This window comes from Pinus tabuliformis, chromosome J (assembly GCF_031772625.1).
Source record: "Pinus tabuliformis cultivar Carrire ecotype Pingquan chromosome J, CPIR1, whole genome shotgun sequence".
Lineage (NCBI taxonomy): Eukaryota > Viridiplantae > Streptophyta > Pinopsida > Pinales > Pinaceae > Pinus > Pinus tabuliformis.
Genome location: NC_142295.1, coordinates 1,003,627,554 through 1,003,648,817, shown reverse-complemented (window position 1 = coordinate 1,003,648,817; position 21,264 = coordinate 1,003,627,554).

Here is a 21,264-nt window from a genome sequence, read left to right as displayed (position 1 = left end):
GTCCATGAATTGGCTTGTTTGGAGGGGGTTGGCCTCAGCGATTCGATGGCAATGGCAACGACAACAGTGGGATTGGGACGCATCGACTGGAGGACGTGAAGACCCTCCCCGGGCAGAACCTCGACGGCTGAGCAATCGCTGTCGAGGCCTAACCATCTTTGCAAGAGCACCGGGGGTATGGAGCAATGCGGAATAGGATAGCTTTTCAGACTTGAGACGGCACCCAACAGACTTGAGACGGCACCCAACAGGCTTTTCAGACTTGAGACGGCACCCAACAGACAGGAAGATGGCTTTGACAGCAAGAGCTGTTGCCTGGAGAACCATAGACCAGGCAAGAGCCTGAACTCCGAAAACCAAATACTGAGCGTGAACCAGCGCATGGAGAGCCGACCCACCACCTTTTTTAACCTCTTCATCACCACCTCGAGTCCTGTTCGCCATAACTGCTAGCTGCAGTCGCACCAGTAAACCGGACAGAGCATTGAATTGCTTTTGTTGTTCACCCATGCTTTTATTCCTTGGCGGCGATCATTGTATTAATTGCCAGCCTTAAGCTTGAGGCAGCACATGGCTAGCATGTGGCTCCTCATTACCACGTGTCTTGTCACCCGCATCCAGGGTATAATTAATAATATTTAAAATAAAGTTATAATTTAATTATTTTTTATGATTTTTTAAATCCTAGCAAAGTGAGATGTATCATGAGGTAAGTGTTTTGATGCCTATCGAGTTTACTAGCCATTTAATTTATATAGTTGCACTAGTGTTAAAATGTGACAATCATTATTGAATACATTTTTTGACTTATAGGCGTATAACATTTTGCTACATGTTTTAATTTTAATATAAGTACATACTAGCTTCATCCCTAAAAAAAAAAATCTCTCAATAATAAACTCTTTGGTCAAAAGACTAGACAATGAATCACAATTAACTAAAATCCATATCTAAATCTATCTCAACATCCATGTCTAAGGCTATATCAAACTAGCATACCCTTAAAAGGTTGAAATAAATGTTGAAGTAATTCAAGGAAGATTTTCAAAGTGATGTTGTTAATCACAACCATAAATATATTGTAATTAAAATTATTTAATTTGAAAATAAGTGATGACCTCCTACCACGACTCTTGAAATGGTGATAGGTTAGTTTATTATGAAAAGAGAGGGAGTAAATGACACAATACTCCAAATGTGCAATGAAAATGGTAGTTTTTCACTTACTCATAACAACAAAAGTGGAAGCTAACATTTTTTCTCTAAAATTTGAGAAAGATAATTTTAAATGGATGGAATCACAAATATCATAGGTTAACATTGCACAAAACTATATTAAAAAATGTTACATCTTTTTTTGCATTAAAAATAACAATGGCATCCCTTCAATCCCTTCAAAAATGTAATTTTAGCAAATATTAGCAAGTTGGATTCTCGTGATGGAAACTTAAAAAGTTGAAATGTAACACATCTAACCTTCTCTGTAAATAATGGCGTTCTCACTAATATCCTATATAATGTTTTCCTGTGCTAATTTTTTCTTAGCGTGCAAGAAAGTGAAGATATTTATTAAATTTCATTGAAAAGTTTGCTAGATTATTAAACTTGTCAGTGCGAAGGAAAAATTTAAAAGTTTATTAGATTATTTAACTTGTCAATGCCAAGGAAAAATTGGGTATGAGTGACGTTAAAAGATATGTTTGAGAGTTGACGTGAATAGTCAAAGCTAACATCAATTTCTTAGTGGAAAGAGAGTCTCGTAAAACTTAGAAAATATATTCTTGGAAACAAAATTAGATCAAAATCTATTGAGCAAATACAAATTGAATTCTCAATGAGAAGAAAGCCATGTAAATTTCATCAAGTTCAATTGAGAATGTAGAGCCAACTAAAGTGAAGGTAAGATCGAAGTTAAGTCAGTATTTAAGTCATGTCAAATCATAACATTAGTGTATCAATTAATTTTGTCAATGTAGTGTAATATGTGTCTTTTTGGATGGAGACTTTTTTTTAGAAAAAAACAATTTATATAAGTATAGTGGAAGATTCAGAGGAAAAATTGTGAAGAAGAAAGAAGAAGATAGGCTCCTTGACTTAAGCAAATAAAGCAATGGAAAATGAAAGCAAAATGTAGACCCTTGGACATAATCAAGGGAAAGCATAAGATAGAAATGGTGAAGCAGTGTAAGCATGGTGGACAAAGAAGGAAGCGAAGCAAGATGAAGAATAAAGCACCACGTGTAGATGCAATAAATCCATGAAATTACCATAGGAATTTTACTTGAAACATGTTTTTTATTTTATTTTATTTATTTTATTTTTTATTTTTTTTAAATGGTCTTGGTCATATATTCTATAAAGGCTAGATTACCCTAAAATGGAAGTTAAAATTATATGTACTTAAGTCAATGTCGATGTAAGCTTGATGAAGCAAGAATACCCCCATTGAAAAGTTCACGATACTCTAAAAACCACTTTGTAATTGGTGGTTCATGGTCAACAAAAACCACTAATGTAATGAAGGTTTGGAGTAAACCAAAAACCACTTGTCATCAACGAGAACTCATTGAAGGAGAAGCTCCATGTTGGGCATAATCCTTGATTTGAGGCACTTCACACCTAGCAAAAACATCGAACTTAGTGGTAAAGACATTCAAGTAGATTGCAATTCATGAAAGGGACTTGTGTTGAGGATGTGATAGAGTAAAGAAAATTATGAAACATAACTTTGTAAGATGACATTAAAACCGAAGGGAACTCATGGGCAAGAGCCTATGAAGAAGTTTTTGTTCCTTGGTAGTCTGATGTAGGAGCATTAAGAGCATGGTCATGGGGAAGCCAAAAACCCAAGATACAAATAATGAGAATAATGATGTAGGGGGGATACAAGGTATGGATATGAAAAATTGTCATGGATTAATGGTTGACGAACCATGTACAAGAAAGAGTCTCCTAGAGAATTGATGGATACAATGATTAGTGACCCATGTATTCTAGTGGATGGTAACTTTTTTACATGGAATTCAACAATGTTTATGTTTTATAGGTACAATAAGATGAATGACCATGAAGGAAGAAGACCAAAAGGCCAAATATTGCAGAGAGTGGTGAAGGAAAAAACATAGAAGGGAATATGAAACCAAGACTAAAGAAGACCAAAGATGGTGTTGGCATATTCAAGTCACAAGTATTCGTTAAAGGGTGAGTGTGAAAAATAACTCCTACTTGTGATGATTAATGAACATTCATACTTTTTATGTTTAATGAATAAATTATAATGAGGTAGACCAATTTTGGAAGTCTACATAGGAAGTTAGAGATGGGGAGTAATGAGAGAATTTAGGGATGAGGATTTGTTGAGGGATTCATGGAGATAGTTATGCATTTGATTTGAATGAAAATTTCTAGCTATAGTGTATTTTTTATGGTCACCTATTCTTATACAAAAGGACCATCCATACAATGAAAAACACATGAGAATGATTGAGTAATAGAATTCCCCTTGGGTTGTTGGGGAAGGGGTCTTTGGAGTAAATTTCCTAGTGTCCATTGCTTTGCTTCATGTATAGTGGTGTGTTTATGTATGTGAGGGTTGTCTACATCAAAATCAACCAAATTGAGGAAAGAGGGTGCTAAGGTCACAATGGTAAATCTTCTAAGTTTCACTTAGTAAAGATTTTGAGTGGTAAGATTTTGGCATCATTATCAAGGACAAAAACAATTTGCTAAAATCAAGAAGATGATGATTCGACTTGTATGATGAGTATAAATTTAAACCTTTATTTGAAACACTCATATGGTGAATCCATTAGGAGGAACTTCTAAACATAGATATTCCACAAGGAGTTCCTCTCACAAACTTTTTCATGGTTTGTTGATCTAGAGAAAGTTTATAGGAGGATAATCATGAGAGGTTCTAAAGCTTCATTAAACAAAAACCTTGAAACCCTTAAATATATAAGAAATATATTTTTTGAAAGTTTTAGGTAGTAAAAAAATCAAAGAATCATAGTAGCTCCTCCTACTCCTCGGTGAAGATTTTTTTTAAGGCTCAAGACATATCAAGAATCTAGGGATCTCCACATGACATGCCAAAGAAATATAATAAGTGGATTCCAAAATTTATTGGTAAAAATGTAATTACGACTGAGGATCACCTGGTAAAATTTTATGATGCAATTAGTGAGGCTAGTATTCCACAATACCATGAAGATGTGGTAATGAAACTATTTTCTCTATATTTACAAGAAAATGTTAAAGTTCAATTTAGGGGTCTAACCAATAGGAGTATTATAAGTTGACAAGATTTCCATAATGTCTTGATGAAGTGTTTGCAAGAAATAGGTTATATTGATCTCATTGTATTTTTTTCCAAGAAATACATAACCCAGGGTAACTCATTAGGTACTTCCCCTCATTCCAAGGATGATACCCAAGATAAATAGGATTCTACAAAAACTCGAGATTTTTCAACATAGTGATCAATGCCATTGCAACAATAAATTCATTAGGAACTTGACATGTAATTTGAGAGAACTGAACCTAGGTAAAGGATAACAATCATACCTCCCAACCACCCAATCTAGACCCAGTCGAATAACTACGATTTCATTATCTTGCAATTCAAGAGGGCATTCTCTACCAAAAATGGAACATTGAAAATATACAGTAACATAGTATGGGATTCCATGAAATTATTTAATTCATTTTCTATTAAAATTGTATCAATAGAGCAATATGTTAAGGCTAATGCATGGGTAGCAATAACAATAACCTTTTAACCATGTGATGAGCTCATTTTTGGGGAATGAAAAATGGAAATTAGTTTTATAATTGATGTCCCAAGTAATATTTATGCTCAAATTCTAATATTTCTAAACAAGTTACAGGAGATCTCAGAAACTAGGCTAATTAGTAGGGTGAAGGAGAAGAAGAGGGCGATGGTGAAGTAAATATTGGACACTTCCCAAATAAAAAAACTCCCCATGGAGTGACCCCACTTGGAAAACAATGTTCAATAGACATAACATATATAAGAAAAATTTGGAATAAGATCAACCTAAGGATGTGTTTGAGACAAACACTAGATCAATAAAAATCCCTAGGCTAATCAAGATTGGGAAGAATATATCATATGATGAAAATAAGGGTATAGATAACTTGGTTAGAGAATATAAGAATGTGTTTGTGTGGTCATATGACGGTCTCAAGAAACACAAGGGTTATATCAGTAAAGTAGGAGCAAATATGTGTGGGCAAAAGTTAAGCAGTATCAATCCTAAACCAACACTACTGATTCAAAAGGAGTTGCAAAATATGTTAGTTGCAAAAATTATAGCTCCCACTAAGCATTCATCTTGTAATGTAAACTTAGTGGTGGTGAGAAAGAAGAATTGTGAAATCCAGTTGTGTGTGGATTCTAGGAATTTGAATCAATTGTCCCTTAAAGAAAATTATGCTCTAACACAAATGGAGAAATTATTGCAAAGGGTTGCAAGTGTATGAATTCTTTTAATACCTTATGATTTCATAGGGTGCAATTAGGTTCTTATTAAGAAAGAAGATTGGCATTAAACCACCTTACTATGCCATAGGGAATTCTTTATCATCTTATGATGCCTTTTGGCTTGCTAAACATAGGATCTATGTTTTTAAAGAGCCATGGATTTCACATTTAGAGATCTTATATGAGATAGTATTGAAATATACCAAGATAACTTGATACTATTTTCAAAGGGAATAATCTCTCATGTGTGTCATTTTAGGAATGTATTTGAGAGGCATAAGAAATATGTAATGCCTCAATTTGACTTCAACAACTAAAGTGATTTATGACCTATTTTGTATTTATTTTCTTATTATCTATGGTACTCTATCTATAGAACAATGAGACTTTATTATAAGGACATAATGACCTACCTATATGTGAAAGTTATATATAGTTATTGTTTATGTTATTAATAATGGTTGTTATGTGATTTATTTCCAACATGCAAGTTGCATGGATACCGTTTTAGATTATATGTTGTAATGAATCAATATGTATCATGTACATGATAAATAAACCGACTTGTATTGATTGTTTGTCAATAAGTATCATGGAAATTAGATATAGGCAGTTATATGGTTACGCATGATCTTATGTTTTGGTGAACTAACCTATAGGTTGAATGGACTAAGTGATAGCTAGATAAGTTTGATACTAAATAAATGTAGATGTTGTAGACATTGGAAGAGAAATGGTATGCTATGAAGCATTATTTTGTTATTTAATTATTGATTCAATACATTGCTATGATATTTGATAGGTTTAGGTTTTATAGGAAGCAAAGTTTCCTAACTTGGTTATTTGACGATAAATCTCTAAGAACAATAACAACAACATAATATGGTTAACTATGGGGTGTTGATATTAGATCTACCAGGAGGGGTGGAGGTATTTCCCACCATTTAACCTCTAAAACCTAGAGTCATAGGAGGGTTATGCTAAGCCCTGCTCCCCTAGATGTGCGATGAAGATTAGTAGTTTTCTACTATGAAATCTTGGTCGAGATAGTTGAATTTTTCACTTATGGGTTCTATCTAGGGTGATGTCAATGTGATTAATGCTCTAACATAGTCCAATAGAGGAAATGATAGGATGTAGAAGATGAAATTAGGGTAGGGGGGAGAGTGATTCAATGTAGGTTGTTGGGAGTTAGAAATGCAAAATTAGTTCTTTACTTAGTTCCCTTTTGTGTTATAATTGCTTGCTTAATTTATTTATGATGATCTTGGTGTATTGTTAAATTCATATTTGATTATTTTGACTAAGTTAGCAAGAATTGTGGATGTTGTGTTTAAAGAAATTACTATCTTGCAGGCCTGGATGTGAGCACATAGGAACTATGCATTAAATGTGATGATAAATAATTAATGGAATATTGTAATTATTTTAGTAAAAATTACTAAATGATGCATTGCTAGATTTATTGTAATGTATACTTTGTGAATATATAAGGATTATGCATTAGAGGCAGTGATTGTTTATCATTAATACATGCACAAGTTATGTGTATGATAACTACACATACATACATTGCACACATATCAATGACACAAGTACATGATGTATTAATCACTGATCCAGGTTATTAAATTGAATAATTATGGAAATTATATTGCATAGGTAAATATCTAGTAGCATTAAATATTCTCCTTGACTTGATTCATTGGTTTGTATGGTGTATTAAATGATTATGGTGGCTACCATTAATTTTAGGGAAAATTTTTAAGTTTTATTTATGAGCTTGCATCACAAAGAGGGATCACAACTTTGATTAAATTAATTTATGGAGTTCATTTAATGACTTATTTTATTTTGAAGTGATTGATGACCATTAATGAGGGCATTTGAGGAGACCTTGGGAAAGGGGGATGGAAATGTGGTAAGGTTGTGGATTTACCGATAGGATAAGGAGGGGTTGACTCACTATGAACAAAGGAGGATTCTTTTGAAACAATAATAGAACCATTAGAAGCACTTAGAACTATCAAAACTCAAAACTATGGGATTTATTAAAGATGTGGGGAAATTGATTATAGAGGTATTGAGATATTGATGGTAGGTGAGTTGTTGTTCTTGGAGTTTTGGGCATGGAGGGCTATAAAATGATTTCTAGAGTTAGGGAGCTAGATAGATTTTTCCTAGCTAATTACGAGGTTAATAATTTAGTTTGGGTAATCGATAAGGATCTAGGGGGTTGGACTACTAAATTGAGTAGTTTTATATAGGTACATTCCTAATTCTTAGGAAATTACTATAACTAAGTTGATTAATTTAGTTGTAGATGCAAATGTTATGTTGATTAGGTAACAAGTAAAAAGCTTACACACACATATATATATATATATATATATATATATATATATATATATATATATATAAACATAGTTGAGTGATTAGAGTAGTAAATTAGTTAAAAGCACCCAAATGCTTAGCAAGGGTGCTACAAAATATAGGATATCTCAAAGGACATGTTATGGATCTACATTTCCACTTGAGATAAGGCCAAACGTCCCTACATGCCATTGTTGGAGCTCTAGGATTACAATTTATACCTCCTCCTATGGACAACTATTCTTCACAGAGCCCGACATAATTTGTTTCACAAGGAACTAGTCCTTGTAGGTAGACCACGATGAACACAGGGGGTCAAACCACAGTAATGCCTCAGATGCAGAGTAGTGCAATGGAGAAAACGACAGGGGAACTTGGGCCATCAAGTAGTAAAGAAGCTCGAACCAGTGGTAAAGGTGGCGTCTCCAACCCTTTGCGAGCAATGCACTCTCTTCATGACGATAATGACTACTCTCACTCAACGTTGGTGGAATGGGAGGATCCATCCGCACCGAAGGATGGCGAGGAGAATCTAAGCACATAGACCTTGGCACTGCACATGTCACTAAAGAGAATGAAGATCTCTTTCTATTGTTGTTCTTATGTTGCTCTTTAGTTTTTTTTAATGTTATAAACTGCTTTCAACACATTTTGGGAGGATATCTCCTTTCCCTTACATGGGCAGATACTCATATGTAACAATTTAGTGATGACCAACCACTTTTGCTTTTTGCTCAAATCTGATAATGTCGAGCTAAGACCCTCCAAAAATATACACTATGTAATTTTTTATTATAATAAAATAAATTCTAACTTTAAAAAAACTTATAAACCATAAATATATATTATTTTATTACCAATGTTCTTTCAACATAAACATGTAGTAGCCTTATCAATTTAAACTTATAATTTTACATCATCATCACATTTTTTTCCTTTTAATTTTACATCATCATCACATTTTTTTCTTTTAATGAAAGAGAAAAATATAGGCACAATAAAACAAAAAGACCCCACACTCACAATTTGCATCTTGAAACCAACACATAACATAGGTTGGAAAACCCCTTTGATAAACCAAATGTACATAAAATACATTAACGAGGTTGAAAATGGATAAAATCTATTTAGTTATGAATAGTTTTGAAGAAGAGAGTGGTGGTATGAGCAATTTAAAAGTTAAAGTGGTGATAGGGATATTTTTCTATGCATTTTTTCAATAGAGCGAGGACACTGACTATTCTCTCACATAATTATTTGGATGATTTTATTTTATATTATTTTTTTGGATGATTTTATCTGGGTGTAGAGAGATGTATCACATCGAAATGTGAATATATTTTGTTTTTTCAATATCCAACTTTTTAATGTTTATTTTGACTTCTGGTATGGTGAAAAGCTTAGTAGTAGTGTTGGCTAAGAGGGAAGGGTTAATTTTGCGATTTTGCCCGTAAAGATGCCTTGCATAATGAAATTATTGAAAAGTTATAATATTATTTTCATTTTGCTTTTTTCTCAATTAGAACTCTTTCTTATTTTGTATGATATTGTGATTTTTAATTATTTAAAATACGGTTTTGAATATATAAATAAACTCAACATTTTAAAAAATCTAAAATACTTGAATTATATAAATTACATAACTCAAATTTATAATTTTATTTTTTATTATTAAATTTTAAACAAAATTAACTAAAAAAATATACCAAAAAATCACGTGAATCAATTACCCCACATAAACAAATGAGTATCATATACATTTACATATAGAGGCAATACGTTTCCCTTGGAAGAGCTCATTTACCTTTGATTTTAAGAGTATGATTGTTAATTTGATATGACACATGGCAATATGTGCTACGAAATTTTCATCATGGTCAATATCCCAAAAGAATCAATTTACGTTAAAACTTGACAAAGTTGGCGTGCCTTAAATTATAAATAGAATTTTAAGATGCAAAGTTAAATTGAACGTTAAATTGAATCGGTTTGGTTTTTTTTATATATAAATGTATTTAACTTCAATTAATTTTTTTTGAAAAGACTACCCAAAAATGTTGTGCTAATTGCTCACCCATTGAGGGGTCCCTTATGTTATGAGAGGGCGTAACAACCTAAATGACTATGTTCCTTTTCATAATAATTGATGAACTTGTGAATTTGAACTTTTTCTCGTAAAGGGTAGTTTGCGTTATTAAAATAAATAGGAAATTAATTTTCTTTTTATTTGAGTTTGATTTTTCGAAATGACATGTTAAGTACGTTGTGATGAGGTAAAAGGAATAAAAGGGTTGAGGGAGTTATTTCATTTTTAATTAATATTGAATATCTTGATTTTTACTGAGTCATATATTTCTGGTATATTCGTTTTTTTAGGAGATTGGATATATTTTTGGTGCTATAATAGCAACAAGAAGGTTTGATCCTGAGTGTTATAGTGGCAGCAGGAAGGTTTGATCCTGGGCCTAGCCCAGATCACTCCAATGAGTTACTGATTCACTATGGTTATAAAAAAAACTTGAATTTTTCCCAAAAGTCATGTAACAATTTTTAGGTTTTTTTTTGAGTATATCATTTTATAATTATGTTTTTGGTTCACTAGTTTATATGGGTTTTGAGATGATTGATATGACTAACATGTGGCTTGAATAGCTGCGACCCAGAGGTATCTAAGCCGTCAAAATCACCTTGGTATCACACATGGCCTAGGCCACACTAACATTTAACATGGATTGATTTTTTCCCACAAAGTTTCGAATGGGTAACCGTTACACCACAAAGTGCCTTAACATAACACCCTATCACTTTCTCCTCCACGTCTGTGAAAATTTCAATAAATTTATTTTAAAATTCAATTAAAAGTTATTATTATTATTATTATTATTATTATTTTTAATTTTAAATAGTTGAGTCTCTACCATTAACCTATTTTAATAATATTTTAAAACATTAAATTTATTTTGTATTTATAGATATAATGTAAAATATTACAATTTTTATTAAAAATTATATTACCAATTACTAGAAAATAAATCAAAAAAATCATATTATTAAACAAAAAAATCATATTATTAAACAACCATTTTTAAAAATATAACGCATTTAATTTTTTTAATAAGATATAGGACCTTTAATAAAAATAAAAAATCATTTTCATTAAATAATTTCATTTTAAAGATTTGCGTACCCTACCTTTCAAAACTATAGTTTAAATAAAGGGGTTGAATGCTTACATTAGTCTTCACTTTTATATGAAAAAACTTGTTTTAATTAAAGAAGGTTGATACGACAATAATATGTTTTTAGAAATCAACTTTAAGGTTAACAAGGGTGTTACAGGTAGCCAGTTTTTCCTTTGAGTCACAAAACCAAATTCTATAAATGAAGAGATTGTTGTTGTAATTCTTTAATACATGCAACCAAGAAATAGAGTTTACACTATGTTAAAAACTAACAAAATCGCTTTCAAACATCAACCGATCATGTACATCGCGAAAGGCCACTCTAAGCATATTCTGATAGGAAGCAAATTTGAGACCAGGGATTTGTTCATAATACATATAGCATTACACTTAGAATTACTCTGCTTTCATAAATGTTGTCTTCTTAATTGATAAAATGTTTGTTAATAAGCATTAATTTTTTCAAATGATATCCATGGATGAACCATTTTACCATTCACAAAATGAAGGTCAACCATCTATCAGTAAATCTATGAGAGATCTTGCTTGTAGTAGATAACCTTTACAATACCTTGGGTGCCTTTCTCTAAGATTTGAGGGCCATCTTCCATCTTTAAATTTTGCAATTTATGAGAAGCTACTAGAGGCTTGAGTCCAATATCACTCAAACCCAAGCACCTATAAAGTCACATGACACCCAAGCATGGAAAGTGCTTGACCAGTTGCATCCCTACATCAATGACCTCCTAAAGTTCAAGGATCTCTAGAAAGTGAATTGTATAGAGAGCCTCCATGCCACTGTCATTGAATGAATAAGCAAGGTCAAGAACTAAATCCCGGATAGGGCACACTTCATTTAATGAAATTATGCCAACAATACTGACGAAAGATGACGAAGAGAAGTCTCGATCAGAGAATGATATTGAAACTAACTCCAATTCAAAGCAATTCTAAGAAATTGCTTTCAAGCTCTCATATATCAACCATAGAGGATCGCTCATTGGGATAGTGTTGACGGTGTTGGAAATCCGTCAACCAAGGGGGTCTCCCTGATGAAAAGTCCCAATTAGACTTCGCATCGTTTGGTGTGGGAGCCCTTCCGGAACTAAGGGCCGACTGCCATATATTCTTATCGATTTGCGTTGGATACAAAGTTCAACAAAAGAGAGAAATGTACATGTGTTTTAGAATTAGCAAGTGAACATGCCTTGTAGAATGTTCAGCTGTGGAATGTATCAAGGTTCTTCTACCGAAAGGGGAGAGAAAAGTGATCCTTTAAAAGACAACTAATAGTACTAATCTAGTAAAGACATACGAGCATGTACATATGAATGAATCATTAGACAACTAGCAAAGTAGTTCACATAGAAGCAACGATTGTTAAAACACAATCGACACACCTTAAACAAGATAAGTACCAAAGCTTCTGAAATAGTTCAATTTCCTTAGTACAGATGAAAACAACATACATCACAAACATTCAAAGAATATTCTTACAATATTTACAACATACACATGAAAGTGTGTTGGCTCAATGAGCTTCTGAATTAAGCAAAAGTTCCAAGATACATCAAGACAATGAACACCACTAGCCCCAATAGTGGAGCATTAGAGCAACCACTTGCTCCTCTAAAAGAACTATTTTCCTCTCTAATGCCTGGTAGGAGGAGCCAAGGTGAAAAGTACTTTTCATGAGCTATGAGGGTGTATATATAACAAATGGGGTGACCATTCACCTCCTTTGTGACTCTTGGACTACCCTCATGACTGTTTGACTTCTCTATGACCTTTTGACTCCTTCATGACTTTTCACATTCTATAGATGACTCTTGGACTTCCACTTTACATTACATTTCTCACATATTGAAATTACATAATCCACAAATGATGTGGCAAATGATGACTCATGAAATGACATGACATGACACTGATGACATGGACTACATGATGACATGGCAATGTCAAGTCATTCTTTGTTGCTGATTTCTTTGTGTCTTCTTGAAAGATAGAACATGCTATTCTTCCTCCTCCTCCATAAGTGATCCAGACTTATACAGGAATGCAAAAGAATACAAATACAAACATAAACACCGAGATGCAGCAGAAATAAAACTTCATTTCATTAATATCAAAGAATTGAAATATGCTTACATACATAATGGAAATAAACTAGCTTGGGCGATGGTAGCTTATCTCTGAGAAGATATGTGGCAGCTACATGCCTCTGAACTATGTTACAATGAGGCTCGGTGGCCTTTTTATCATTGAGAAACAATGAGAAACCCTAAACATCCAAAAACCTAACCCTAGGAGATGAAGCGTTAAAAGCTTGTGGGCCTCGTTGGGGTAAGTTGGAACATCAACTTCCCGGGGTCGTAACTTTGGCATACGATCTATGTTTGGCTATCATAATACCTCATTTCGAAGGTCTCAAAGAGAAGGTCGAAAAAAAAAGTAAACTAGTTTGGCACTTTTTCAGTCTCTCTACTTTCCCTAAAAACATCTTTTAGTCCCTCAAAACGGCTCCAAAAGTTTAGGACCTGAAAAACTACCAAAAATAGTAAGTTGTGCTACAATTAAGGAAACTGAAAAGAAACAACGATGGAGTTCCAAGTGGAATAGATGAGTGGCCACCAATATCCACCTGGATCAGTCCTCCCCCCTTAGGAAGCAATGGTCCCCATTGCATTGAGTGCCTCCACAAGATGGGGAAACTTCTGCTGAACTTGGTCCTTGGTCAACCACTTGCCTTGGTGCAGGAGTTGGCCATCTTTGACAACCAAATACAATTGGATCTTCTGCATGGTTATACCTCTTCCCCTTGGGAAGTGGCCATATAAGACGATTAATAATTTCATTGGTCCTCAGAAATCAATGCGGAAATTTGATAGGCTGCGATATGGTTGGTAGATGAGAGGGGCTAAAAACTTTAGCTTAATTGCCACATGAACTAATGCTGCAAAATAATTCTTATTACTACATTCTCATGTTCAACAATAGGGACTAATAACTTAATAGTTCCAATTCATGCTATGGTTGAACTTAAATGATAACCATATTTATATGAGAGGAGTAGCATGTGAAAGTACATGACAAATATTTTCAACAAGTTTGTTAGAATTGCTTTTATAATGTACTAATTTATTTTATTTTAATAATTAGGAATAATTTGAGGTAGATATAATTTTATTGTGGTATTTATTTAATTATTGAATAAAGAAGAAAGTTTATAGGATTGTTTTTAAATGATAATATATTTATATTAAAATAACATATTGTTGGGTCAATTTATTGTGTAAATTAACACAAGTATTTAATTATCAATCCGGATTTGTAAGCTTGGAAGTATGTCCAAAATATATGGATTTCAGTTGTAGTCAATTTTAGAAGATGAAATATAAATATTGAAAGAAATGCATATTACAAATATAAACTCTAATTAAGTAATTTCTAATTCACTTAAATAATATGTGGGGTGAGGCTCCTAACTTAGGAGAACCTGGTTGTCCTTCCCTGCGATACTATTTCCATGAAGATAAATCCAAAAGCACTAATTAACAATGGTTTATGATGCAGAAGATGTAAAAGAAGAGGCTCCTAACTAAGGAGGACTAGGTTGTCCTTCTTCACAATTCTTGCTTCAAACCAGAAATGCAGAAATAACTTCAAATAAGAAAAGGAGAATGAAATTCAGTTTTAGTTCAAGATCAAATAGAAGGGGAATTTAACTTAAATTCCTGTGTGTCCCTTCATATGTAGATTAGAATTAAACCAATATTCATTCAGCAATCATCACACATCTAAATATATTTGAAACAAGAACTAATTTATGAAAACTATGAAAATTTAACCAAGAAGTGCACTTAGCTTGGTGTGGGGGCCCTCCACCCTTGCCTTGCACACTTGAAGAAATATCAGCTACAACAACTTCAGTAAATCAACCAAGCATGAACATCAAATTGAAATGAAATAGGTTCTTCAATTAACTTTCAGTCTTCAAAGAGTCTCAAAATCAGATTACATAAATTCTACATGCTTAAGCCTTCATTAGGATTGGCTTAAATAGAGAAATAATAAACCAACTTGACTAAAAAGTATCTAACAACCTTATCTATCCTAATCCCATCTATCCTGGTCGAATCCACCCATTCAGTTACACAAAATTTCGAAAAATCCCAAAATAATTAATTTTGGCATATTTCATAGGGATTTCCTGAATGACTGGTCATGTTTGACCATCTTTGACCGGGCATGTTTAAGCTCGATTTGACCAAACCAATAGGTACACGTCCATCCTTAGTTCCCAAGCTTTCCATATCTATGCTTAGCTCGTGCCCAAGTGTCCCGCAAGTATGACTTCAATGGAGCCATTACGAGAATTTTCAGTGCTGTCCAAAAATACACTAAAACCCCAATTTTTGCTAAAATTTCTAAAAATTGAAAAACTTAATCTAAGTACCTGATTATGCAAAATAAGGGTAAAATGAGGCACAAGTAAGTGGAATGAGGTGGAAAATGACCAAAATTGAGGGCCAACACATATAAAAGTATATAATAAATATTTTTAACAAACGTTTTAAATTGTTTTTATAAAGTATTAATTTATTTTGTTTTCATAATTAGAGATAATATAAAGAGAAGATATTTTCGGTTGGGGTGTTTTGCATGTTAAAGGATGGGGGTGAGCTATCGCCATTCCACCTGGCCATTGACCAGGAGACATGGTAGCATGCCCCCCTATCTAATCATTGAAAGAATCAAACCGACACGAGGAGAATTACTATCATGGTAGCATGTATGTTAAACACCACCCTAGTTGTTTACACTCTTATCAAATCTGCCTCACCTAGCTCGCGATCTCTCGGCTTGATCATCTGATATTCTCCTATGCGACTGAACACACTTTGCAGTCAACAAAAATGGAATTTATTTCCTCAGTCACAACAATTAAGAGCTCTAACTCTATCGACCAATTTTGACAACAGGCTGTCGTTTGCATCAATGCGATTGTAACGGAAAATCTAGTTGTCTTGATAGTTCAATTGCCTCTCAAATGTGATAGTACATTTGGCGAAGAGAAACTTACATTGGTTCATCCCTACATGCCTTTCTCACAGAGTTCCATCGCCTCTAGCTATCCAGTAAGAATTGGAGATTAGGAAAGCCAACTTATCAGCGAGCTTTGCTCCACAAAGCTGGCATTTTCCCTTCTTAATCACAACTGGCATTTAGTCACACTCAATAGAAAGGCTCTTTGTGTGAAGGTCTATGTCAAGCCCCAAAGCCGTCGAGATCACTTTATAGTTGTGAAGTAGCTTTTCATCTATCAAGCAATTTCTCCCTTAGGCGAGTTTACCCTTCTCTTCTCCCGATACTTTCTCAAGTCTCCTTTTCATGGTCTTCATGCCTGGTATGTTACTTCTCAAATCCGCCTAGTCTCCTTTCCATTTATGTTAAACTTCAACTCTGTATATCTCTAGGATGCTCCCTCTCATGGTTCCTAGTTCCTCATGATCCTCCCTTCTACTGGAACTTATATTTTCTTCCCCCCTTGCCACTACAATTTGCAGTTAACTTCATTCATTTGTTGGGGACACAAACATGACTTTGTTCTACTTTCTCCAACCTTTTTCTTGTCCATCTTGATCTCTTTCTTGATGCATCCACACCTATTCCTTGGTCTTTTTCCCATCCCCATGTAATCTCTATGCCAACAAACGATCCCGAGTCATAAGGGGCACAATATACTATCAAGAATGGGAATCATGGGAGCACACAAACCCATCATATATTATAGGAAGAAACAACTCATATTCAGGAGCTTACCCTGGCCCCCATTTAGGAAGAAATCACACATGCTGAGTGAGAAGGAACCACCCAAAGGTACCTATTATTGGACACGAGGTACTGGTCAAGTTGGCTGATTGAGTTCCTGATACAGGGCATGCACGTGGGTGCTTCAATTGGTATATGCACATGGTGGACCTATACTGGCACATGAAATTCCTTCTTAGCAGGGTTCTACAGGATTAACATGAGCATAAAGAAGACCTCCTCCTCTCCATGGAGAACCTACATCAACATATGGCATACTTGGATCAATGACTAGAGTGCATAGAGAAACACCTTGGCACTCCCCCCAGTATTAGCTGCTCACCGGGCTTTGAAAAGAGGACATTGCACTCACATTTACTTTACATTTTCATGGGCTTGCCAAGTAAGCTCCCCAAGGTGGGGATAAGTTAATATTAAATCTATATGGATTTCACAACCATTATTATTGATCATAAGATGCGATCACAAACAACATAATATGAGTAAAAATATTGAAGTATTAAACCTCTTTTGATTAAATTATTTGAACACAACATCATGATGCCCACATTTATTCCTTTAAGGCATATAATAAATACAAGTTTGGTAATGATTCATATTTGACAAATTATTGTTTTAAAATAAACTAGATAACATATGAAATGATGATATTTTATAATTGTAGAAGTTATTCTAAAATACCATAAAACAAGTGTATTTGGTATATTATTATTAAAACAAACATATACAAAATCTACATAGAGGAAAGGGAGTGTGGGTGGAAATCATGTAAGTTAGCATAATCATCACACTACTAATTCATTGTTTTATCAATCTCCCAAGCATGGAAAAGTCCGAGGAGGAGTCTATCAAGGACTTTGGGGTGACATAAAGCACCTTGTATGGGCCAACATTCTAGTTTTTCTCTTTGTATGCAATGTATTGAGGAGCTATGTTGATTTTAGGAATTTTATTTTAGGTAGTATACATGTCATATGATTTAGCAGAAATCATAGTTTGGTAGTTAGAAGGGTTTATGGAACAATGAACGTAATTTTAGTATTAGGATATGACCACCTAAATTTATGTTTGTATTATAATATTGATTAGCCAAGCCACACTTTTTTCTAATACAAAGTTATCTATTATTATTTATAAAAAACACTTTGACCAAATTTACTTCTTTAGACCTAAGAAAGGCAAGGAATATTTTGGTCACCATTTCTAGAACCTATATTTATGCAAATTAAAAGTCCCGTAAATATTTTTTTATTAGAAAGTGAGAATCATTATTGACTACAACTTTTAGACTATTGCTAAATAACAATTTGTTGCATGTTTTACTTTTAGTATAAGTGTATAGTAGCTTTGTGCCCAAAAGAAAAAGTCTCTGATAGAAAACCCCTTTGCTAGAAGGACTAGACATTAAATTACAATTAAGTAACTCTATCTCTAAGTCCATCTCTACATCCATGCTTAAAACTATAACAAATTGACATACCTGCTAGGTGGGTTAATGAATTGTTGAGATAATTCAAGGGATATTTTCAAACTAATGTTGTTAACACTACTTTTAAATATATTTCAACTAGAATTATCTTATTTGAGAATTGATAATGAACTCCTACAACGATTCTTGAAATGGTGATAAGTTTGTCCATTCTTAAAAAATAGGGAGTAAATAACACAATAATCTAAACATGCAATGGAATGACCCTTTTTAACCCACTCAAAAATATGAGAATGGAAACTAGAATTTTTTCCCTTGAAATATAACAAGGATCATTTTATTGATATGTAAAATGTCGTAGAGATTTCACTAGACAGTTTGTCACAACATATCTGATAAAATTATACTTAAAAATCTAAAATCTATACTATGTAGATTATTTTTCCTTAGACTTATGGATTTATTGAGCTACAATTTCATGCATACAATATGTAAAATTTGGAAAATGGAGAACAAAGAAAGATACAATCACTCACAACCATAAAGAACAAAAGATATACATTGGGAAACCCTTTTGGGAGAAAATCTAGCTTGAAGGTAAGGCTACTATGCTCTCTTTATTTGAATGGAAAATGGATGAAGGTACAAAGAAGTGAGGCCTATGGCCTATGTGATCTACAATGCATAAATCATGTCTATTTTCTCTCTCCCTAATACATTTTCATATACTTTTCATCTATGGTACAAAATGCACTCGAATGGAATATAACCCCTTTTCCTCCTAGTGGGTCGATTATAACATAGCTCGACAACCTAGTAGTGGTTAGGTTTGACTCCAACTATTGACTAGAGTTACAATATTGAATCTTCTATATTTTTATTCATCATGATCACATGGATATCCCATTTTCAATGAATAACAAGGGCTTATGTGGCATCTTCTCGAATCATGGTAGTCAAAACATAAAGGTCAACTTCCAAGTGGCATAACTTTTGCATACATACACTGATTGAGGAATTTTTTGCATTGTTGGAAAGGTATCTATGTGTATAAAAGCATAAAATGATGCTACAACTAAGAAAAATCTATTTACACCTAAAAAACCATCATTTGATGCCTCAAACTACTCTCAGAAGGTTTCAGACTGCAATTTTCCAAACTGGGTCCCACTGGTAAAAATGGTCTTGTGAGCTGATTTCTCCACTTTTTCCATGCTGAAAGCATTTAGATGGTTGAAAAGAAATATAATGATAAAATCTAGATCACACCTCTCCATTTTTTGATGCTTTTAGTCCCCAAAAGGTTATACTAAATGAGGTGAGTAAGGTTTTCCTCCACCTTCTCTTGGATGTCCTGTTTAGCCTTGCCTAGAAGTTGTTCTTCAACACAATCTGCCAATGGTCATGCTACCCCTATCTTGTAGTTATAGACCTCTTCTAAAAAATTGTATCCTCTGTCCATTACTTAAGCATATGGTGCCAAATCCTCTACAAAAGGTGGAAATTGTTCCTCTTCCTCATCTAGCATGAAAGGCTCATATAATTTTAGATTCTCTATATTCACCATTGAGAAAATGCGCATGTATGGGTGTAGAATTAGTAAATACACGTTTTTTAGTATCTCAAAGGGACCATATCACAGAGCCTTGATTTTCTTACCTAGACCTTGTAGTCTCTCCTTGTTCAAATGTAACAATACTCTGTCTCCCACCTTGAAGGAGTTCCCTATCTTTTTCTGATAATGCTCAACTCTATATTTTTCCTATGACTTTTGCAGTGTCTCATGTACCTGTAGATGGATTTGTGTGATCTTCTCAACAAATTTTTCTTCCCTTATGACATCCCTTGTAAGATCCTCCCTTACTCCTCCTTGTTGCACATATGCAATATCCAAAGGTGAAGGTGGAAAATATCTAAAACAAGCTTCAAATGGGGGCTTACCAGTAGAAGTGTGGACTAATCTATTATAAGAGTGTTGTATATATACCTAATTTTTGTCCTAAAGTCTTCAGATGCTTCTGATTGTGACCCCTCAAAAGTTGCACCAAATTTCTGTTGACTACATTTTTCTTCCCATTTGTCTTTGGATGGAATGTTGTAGACCTCTTCAACTTTGTGTCCACCTTCTCCCACAATGTAGCCAAAAATTCACTGAGAAATCTTGTGTCCTTATATGAAATGTTGCTCCTCAGTATCTCAAAGTGCACCCAAACGTATCCAGAGAACAAGTTTTCTACTTCTTTCCCACTCATGGTATTTTTACAGGGCATCAGAACAAACATCTTGTTGAACCTATCAACTACCACGAACATGTAGTCATGTCCATTCCTAGTTATTGGTAAACCTCCCATAAAATCCATATATTTTTTTTCCAAAGGACAAGTGGTGATCAGGAGCTCAAAATTTGCCCAAAAATCAAAGTTGTCAAAATGGTGTGGAACCTAAACGAACACTTAGTGCTCATCATCTTGAATCTGGCACAACTCATTTAGTGTGAAACGGACACCGTATGCTACTAGAAACGCGATCAGTTCATTTTCCCAAAGAGATAAATTTGGTGCATGAGCTGGCAGGGATGTTGACTGGGCATCCGTACAACCCAGTCAACAAAAAGAATATTCCTTGGAATATTCCATGGAATATCCTCAAAATATTCCTTGCATGTGGTGAATCAGAAGGTGACAAGTGTCACTCCATGACTGGTGTACGATGGCAGTGTTTTATTGGTGGGTTGATGGCCAACCATAGGCTGCCACGTGGCCCAATCGGAGGCTGCCACGTGGAAGCTCAGGAGGCCACCAAAAATTGGTTCAACAATCAAACCAGAGGCCACAGGAATCGAAATCGACACCTCTCAACACATAGCGCCAAGTCTTACCATACTGCTTGTTGTTGCTTTTAAAGGCACCTACAACGCTAGTGCTTTAGGAGACATAGAA